Here is a 6616-nt window from a genome sequence, read left to right on the forward strand (position 1 = left end):
GTATGACATGAGAGGAACTGAAGCTGGTCCCTTTCCCTCTGCTCCCCTCTGCAGCCAAAGCCTGCACCTCAATATGTGGAGCGTGGCTTTCACTCCAGACTCTTGCTTTCTGTAACTGCGGTACCCACGCAGTAATCATATGTTCTGAGGCCAGCAGCATTTAGTCTTTCTTAGAGTTCACTGAGTGTTGTTTTCCATCTGGAATATAGCCCTTGACATCTGAACTGAAATCCTTTACCTGGAGTCCATCATCTGGAAATTCCTAAAACTGAATGCATTTTTTTTTCCTTGCAAGAGGTACCTGTCACTTTTTTAAAAAATTTTTTAACGTTTATTTATTTTTGAGAGAGAGAGAGAGAGAGAGAGCAGGCGTGCACGTGCATGAGCGGGGAAGGGGCAGAGAAAGAGAGAGACACAGAATCCCAGGCAGGATCCAGGGTCTGAGCTGTCAGCACAGAGCCTAATGCCGGCCTCGAACCCAGGAACCTGGAGATCATGACTTGAGCGGAAGTAGGATGCTTAACTGACTGAGCCACCCAGGCATCCCGTACATGTCACTTTCCGTAGATTCTGAAAGGGGTCTGTGTTCATTTTCTATGGCTACTGCAACCAGTGACCACACAGTGGCTTAAAACACAGATTTCTTTTCTGACATTTCTGTTAAGTTAGAGGTCCAACATTGGCCTCATGGGGCTAACATCAAGATATGGGCAGGGTTGTTGTGCCTCTGGAGGTTCTAGGGGGCCATTCATTGCCTGAGGAGAATCTGTTTCTTTGCCCATTCCAGCTTCCAGAGGCAGCCTCTTTGCCCATCTTCAAAGCCAACATGGCAGGGGTGGAGTTTTGAGTCCTTCCTCTGTGTCTGTCTTTTATAGTCACATCTTCCTCTGAACTCCCCATTTGTGCCTTCCTCTTCCACTTTCAAGGACTCTTGTGATTATTTTGGGTCCCCACAAACACCTTCCTAGAGAAAACAGACCAAAAGGCATGTCAGGAAATGTCATGGGTACTCATACATCAATACTTCACTGATACTTCCTGCATCAAGTATGTATTGAGTATCAAGTCCATGCCCATGTGTGTGCTTAGATGGTAAGACACAATTAGAAACAAAAAAATGTATAGGGTGACAACCATCCTGATTTGTGCAAGACAGAGGTTTCAGGGATGCAGGATTTTCAGTGCTAAAACTGAGACAGTCCCAGGCAAACTGGGATCATGGCACATTCTAGATGCCATCTCTCCCCTGAGGAGTTGATAACCCAGAGCAGGGCATGAACAAAATGTAGTCGACCATACTTCACCAGTTGCTGTATGTGTTTTGAAGGGAAAGGGGAAGGGGTGAGTTAAAGATGAACAAAATGGTGGCATACCTTCCTCTGCGAGCATCCCTTTTGGATAACACTGATTGTACTCCAAACACCTGCCAGAGGCGGGCTAAGTGATCTTTAAACCTCACAGAAGCACCACAAAGTGAGGATAGTCATTGCCTACAGCTTTCAGAGGAAGAAACAAAGAGAAATAACTTGTCCAAACTTCAGAAAACCACTGTTTTAGGTCAGGTGCCCCAGGAGCAGATCCTGACAAAAGGAATCACAAGTAAGCAATTTATAAGGAAACACTCCCAAGAGAAAGGATAAGATCGCAAGGACAAGATTTAGGAAAAGTTCCATACATAGTGTGCTCTCTCTCATGATCTGACAGGGGAACTCCAAGGTGTAAATTACCCCTCAGTTTTTCCCAACAGGAAGTGGAATCCATTCTCCCCCACCCTTAGTTGGCTGGCTAGGGACCATTCTGGGAGCATGTAAAACTACCAGGCGTTTCTGGTTCTGTCTGCCAGATGAGCAAAGTGGCTTCTGCTTCGGAACTGGACACCAAACAAGAGTCCTGTATTTGGGGCTGTTGAAAGCAGAAGACACCAAGGCTGGGAGAGAGGACACAGAAACAGAGAAGGTAGCCAAGGTGGTCTGAGTGGAGTATCAGCAGCATCCACATCTACTTCAGCTAGTAAGTGGTAAAGCAGAATGTGAACCAACCTAGCAAGTTCCAAAGCAAGGTTACTAAGCTTCTCTTCCAATCCATCTACTTTCATATTCTTACAAATTTTCTTAAAACCTAAGATCTGTGAGGGGGGGTTCAGATTTTTTTCTTTTGCAGGAATACTTCTATTTGCCAGGATTGTTGCCATAAATATTAAAACTCAAAGTGTGCTGGCATTCAAAGTTGACTGTTGGTGTAACAGCGTGGCACGTACATAATTTACTACAGTTTCCTTCTGACAGTTGACTTGCTAATAACAGAACTGATTAGTATATCGTTGATAAGATTATGAAGATTAAATACAACTTTCTGGATTTCAGTAATTTTTCAAATGGCTTTTAGATGTCATAACTCATGTTAGAATTTCCTAATACACACAGATTGTAGTTACGTCAGGGCCTTTGTGCAAACGGGAGTCTAGGAAGCAGTATTGTGTCTTTTCAGAATTGTTATAGGAGTGGTAAGTCCTAATTTCAAACATCAGAAGGCCTTCTTATTTACTGCAAATGTGAAGTTATAGTGTGACCTTGGTTCTTTACTATCTCAGAGAACAGATCCTTTATGGGTTCCAGATGGGAAGTGTAAAGTTAATAACCCCTCGTAGACTAACACCCATATGTTTTCCATGCACTGCAGAGATGTACTTTGTTCACAGTGTCATTTATTTAAATGAAATTAACATATAAATGATGATATATTGTTGTTTCCGAGTTTTGTGCTAGACATAGCAAAAAAAATATTTAATATAGGCATTAAAAAGTCTGGCAGAAGAAATGGGTCATCCAAATGATGATTAAGGATCACCAACCTCTCTTGTAATTGTGTGCGTGTATGTGCCCTATGTATGTTTGGAACAAGACATTCTCGTGCACCAAAGTAAACAAATACAAAAATCATGGTTCAAATCTGCCAAAGATTTATGTATTTGCATTACTTAGGACTAGGTTTGACCACAAGTAACAGAGATCCACAATGAAACAAGAAATAAATTAATTTCCCTCAGACATAAAATCTAAATCTGCTCCATAAATTCCTGACAGCTCACTAATCAGCTATCTCTAAGCTATGGCCCTGGTCTTCATGATCCAAGATGGCAAACCATATTCTGTTTTTAGGCAGGAGGCTGGATTAGTTGACTTTGAAGGAAGGATTCACAAAGTGGCTCCACACTTCTGCTTTTATCTTATTGGCCTAGCTAGTCACATGGCCCTGCCCAGCCCCAAGGGAGGCTCAGGAATGTGGTCTTCTCCATGAGTAGCCAAGGGCCCTGCTAAAAACTGGGGAATTATTACTGTGGACAAGAGGTGAAAGGATCTCAGGGAATAAAAACAGCCTCTGTCACAAGCATTCATGATAATGTCTGAAAATGTCAGTATGGCTAATTTCAATAAGGACTATCTCCTCTTTGAGTCAGAGGGAATTGCTTTTAGCCCTCAGCTTGCTTATTCCAGAGTTAGAATAAATCTGAGGTCAACTCTAATTGCAATGTTGGATGAAGTCCTTTTGGAACATGTGAAATCAATCTGTGGCAACACCAGGATCCCTTTAGCAGGACCTTGTTCTATAATGGATACTTTTATTGCTTCAAGAGCAGAAAGCTTCTTCACCCAAAGCCATGCTTTTTCTTCCAGGAGTCCCACATGCAGTGACTTATCCATGTGGGACAAATGCCCATTGGGTAATTGTAATCTTTAAGGAGAATATACTGTATCGAAGAGAATGGGCATCTGACTACCTGAGCTCCATCTTGGCTCTGCCATATCTAGACAATGCAATGCTGACTGAGTCAATTTCTTCCTAACATCAAGATAACACCCTCTGTTTCAAGGGTTATTGAGTTAAGTAAACTAGTATAGTTAAACTGCCAGCTTTTCAACATCCTCCTACTGACCTTATTTATGCCCCAGGCTAAGTTAGAATTTACTTGCCCAAATAAATGTGGAAGGGCATGGCTTTGGCTTTCTTATTGAACTTCGCAAAGTTCAGGGGATCCTCAGAAGGAATATTCAAAACACTACGCTGGGGCCTCTGATTTTTCTTAGGGTGGCCAATTGTTTTTTTTTTTTTTTCCTCTAGTGAACAGCCATGCTAACTATGTTTGGTTTTTGACCTTGGATGGCTACTCCAATTGCTTCCAACTATTGGATTATTTTCCCACCTTTTCCTCAAGGCCCAGAAATTCTGCTTTGCTCAGAAAAAACGCAGGGTTTTAATGTGCTTATTCTCAGAACATTAGTCAAACTACTGATGTAAAATATGGAAAACCTAAGAATGGCAGGTTAAAGTAGTGGTTCTCAAAGTAGGGGTCATTGACCAGGAGCATCAGCATCAGCTGGAAACTTGTCAGAAATGTACATTCTTGGGCCCCTGTCCAAATGCATTGCATCACAAACTCTGAGGATTCAACAATCCATTTTAACCAGCTCTTAACTAGAGTCCTATAAAGTTGGGAGGTACCTGAGAAGTACCCAAAGAATATAGACAGGAGAGCCTTCCGTGAGAATATTGCACTAGTCTTAAATCCCCCCACCTCTTCCATATATGGTCGGGATTTGGGGGCTTACCTTAACACAAGCAGGTTTTCCAAAGTTGGTCCTGTGCCTTTGGGAAAAAAATAAAAGCAACCATACATTTGTGAAAATTTTACAGTAAATAAATACTAGACTTGGCAAATCTTTCCCAACCTGTCCTCCAGAAAAAAAGAAAAATGTTGATAAACTTTTAAGCCACATGAGCTGGAAAAGGCTCCAGCCACTGACGGTGAATCTAACCACTGTGCAGGCAATAAAGGGCTGGCTAGCCTGCCTTTATTTGCTTTCTGCTCAAGATAAACATTTATCACTGGGTGTATTGATTAACACCATATCACTTCCCTACCTTACACTTTCACAAAGGGAGCAGGCTCCCCTTGGGAACTCAAACCTTTGTGGGGCTCAAGAGACCCCTTGTGTTCATTGGGCTATGAAGCACCATGGACTACTAGAAAGTGTGGGACCCTCTCTTCCAAGGAGAAGCCAGGACCATATCCCAGAGTGGGTGTGAGTATTAGTGATGCTCCTCCTGGGAGAGACAATCAGGGAGCAAAATAGTTGCTACAGTGTGAGATCTGGAATCCACCATACCATGCGTAAGAGCTGGAGGAAGTGGCATTTTCCAAGTGCAGAATCCCTACTGAAGATGTCTACATTATTCATGATCTGGAAAATTGGCTGCAAATAAACTTTCCATTTTTTGAAGCTTTGCTTTGTTTCTGTCTTTTGTTTTTGTTTTTCTATTTTTGCCAATGATTGAAAGGCAGGGGAAACCAACAATATTGGCTTGATGTGTCATTTACAAAAGACATATTGATGAGTAGCTATGGTGTGAGAGTGTTTTAATATTTAAGGTTGCCTCAATTTCTATCTAGAAGTTTGTGGGATATAAACATATAATTTTTTTTTTAAGAGAGAGAGAGAAGGGGAGAGCACATGAGCAGGGAAAGGGGCAAAGGGCATGGCAGGCTCCATGCCCAGATTGGAGCCTAACATGGGGCTCGATCCCATAACCCTGAGATCATGACTGAGCCAAAACCAAGAGTTGGATGCTTAACCGAGTCACCTGGGCACCCCTGGGGTATTAATTATAAATACATGGATAAATATGCATTGATTCAGCTCCAGCTCTTTCTCTGATCTTTTGTTTTTTTGTTAATATCCATTCCTGTAGTTAATAATGTGGTTATTGAGTTTATACAACTGGTAAATTAAATAATCTGTATTTTAAAATCGTGATTATGCATCCTGAGAAGGATATTTTTATTAAATGTAGTTTAAATATAGTTTAAGGAGGTTACTTTATGATTAGTTACATACTGTGACTAACCTGACCAAATGTTTTTCAGACAAATTACTGTACCATTAAATTTAACAGTTTCTTGGGGCGCCTGGGTGGCGCACTCGGTTAAGCGCCCAACTTCAGCCAGGTCACGATCTCGCGGTCCGTGAGTTCGAGCCCCACGTCGGGCTCTGGGCTGATGGCTCGGAGCCTGGAGCCTGTTTCCGATTCTGTGTCTCCCTCTCTCTCTGCCCCTCCCCCGTTCATGCTCTGTCTCTCTCTGTCCCAAAAATAAAATAAACGTTGAAAAAAAAATTAAAAAAAATAAAAAAAATTTAACAGTTTCTTAGTTTGCTCTTTTGGTTCGGGAGAGTACCTTGGTTATCTATTTTTTAAGGGAACTGATGTGAAAGGAAGCCTTTGAGTTTGTAACTATGAGTCCCTGGAGAACCAATGGGTGGCATTAGGATCACTGGCTACAATTGTTTTTTCCTGCTTTTCCGCAGATACAATCTGGCTTAAAAACTCAAAAGTCACCCTTGTTAAAACCTGGCACAGGCTTTTTTTTCAAACTTTAACTTTATAATAATTGTAGATTAATATATAGTTGTAAGAATGCAAAGAGATTGCATGAACTCCTTAGCCAATTGTAAAATTATTGGATAATATATCACAACTGGGATAGTGACATTGATATGGTCAATATTGAAACATTTGCATCACCACAAGTCTCCCTCATGATGTCCTTTTACAGGCAAAC

General features: G+C 41.6%; 1 long non-coding RNA gene across 1 annotated transcript; it reads right to left on the reverse strand.

The window, feature by feature from the left end:
• Window positions 1-349: 349 nt before the first annotated feature.
• On the reverse strand, window positions 350-5952 carry LOC113602578 (uncharacterized). The gene is made up of 2 exons (XR_003424066.2): window positions 4608-5952; window positions 350-964 (listed from the first exon to the last, which is right to left on the reverse strand). It is a non-coding gene; the product is annotated as an uncharacterized LOC113602578 (long non-coding RNA).
• Window positions 5953-6616: the final 664 nt, after the last annotated feature.

Source organism: Acinonyx jubatus, chromosome A3 (genome assembly GCF_027475565.1).
Source record: "Acinonyx jubatus isolate Ajub_Pintada_27869175 chromosome A3, VMU_Ajub_asm_v1.0, whole genome shotgun sequence".
Lineage (NCBI taxonomy): Eukaryota > Metazoa > Chordata > Mammalia > Carnivora > Felidae > Acinonyx > Acinonyx jubatus.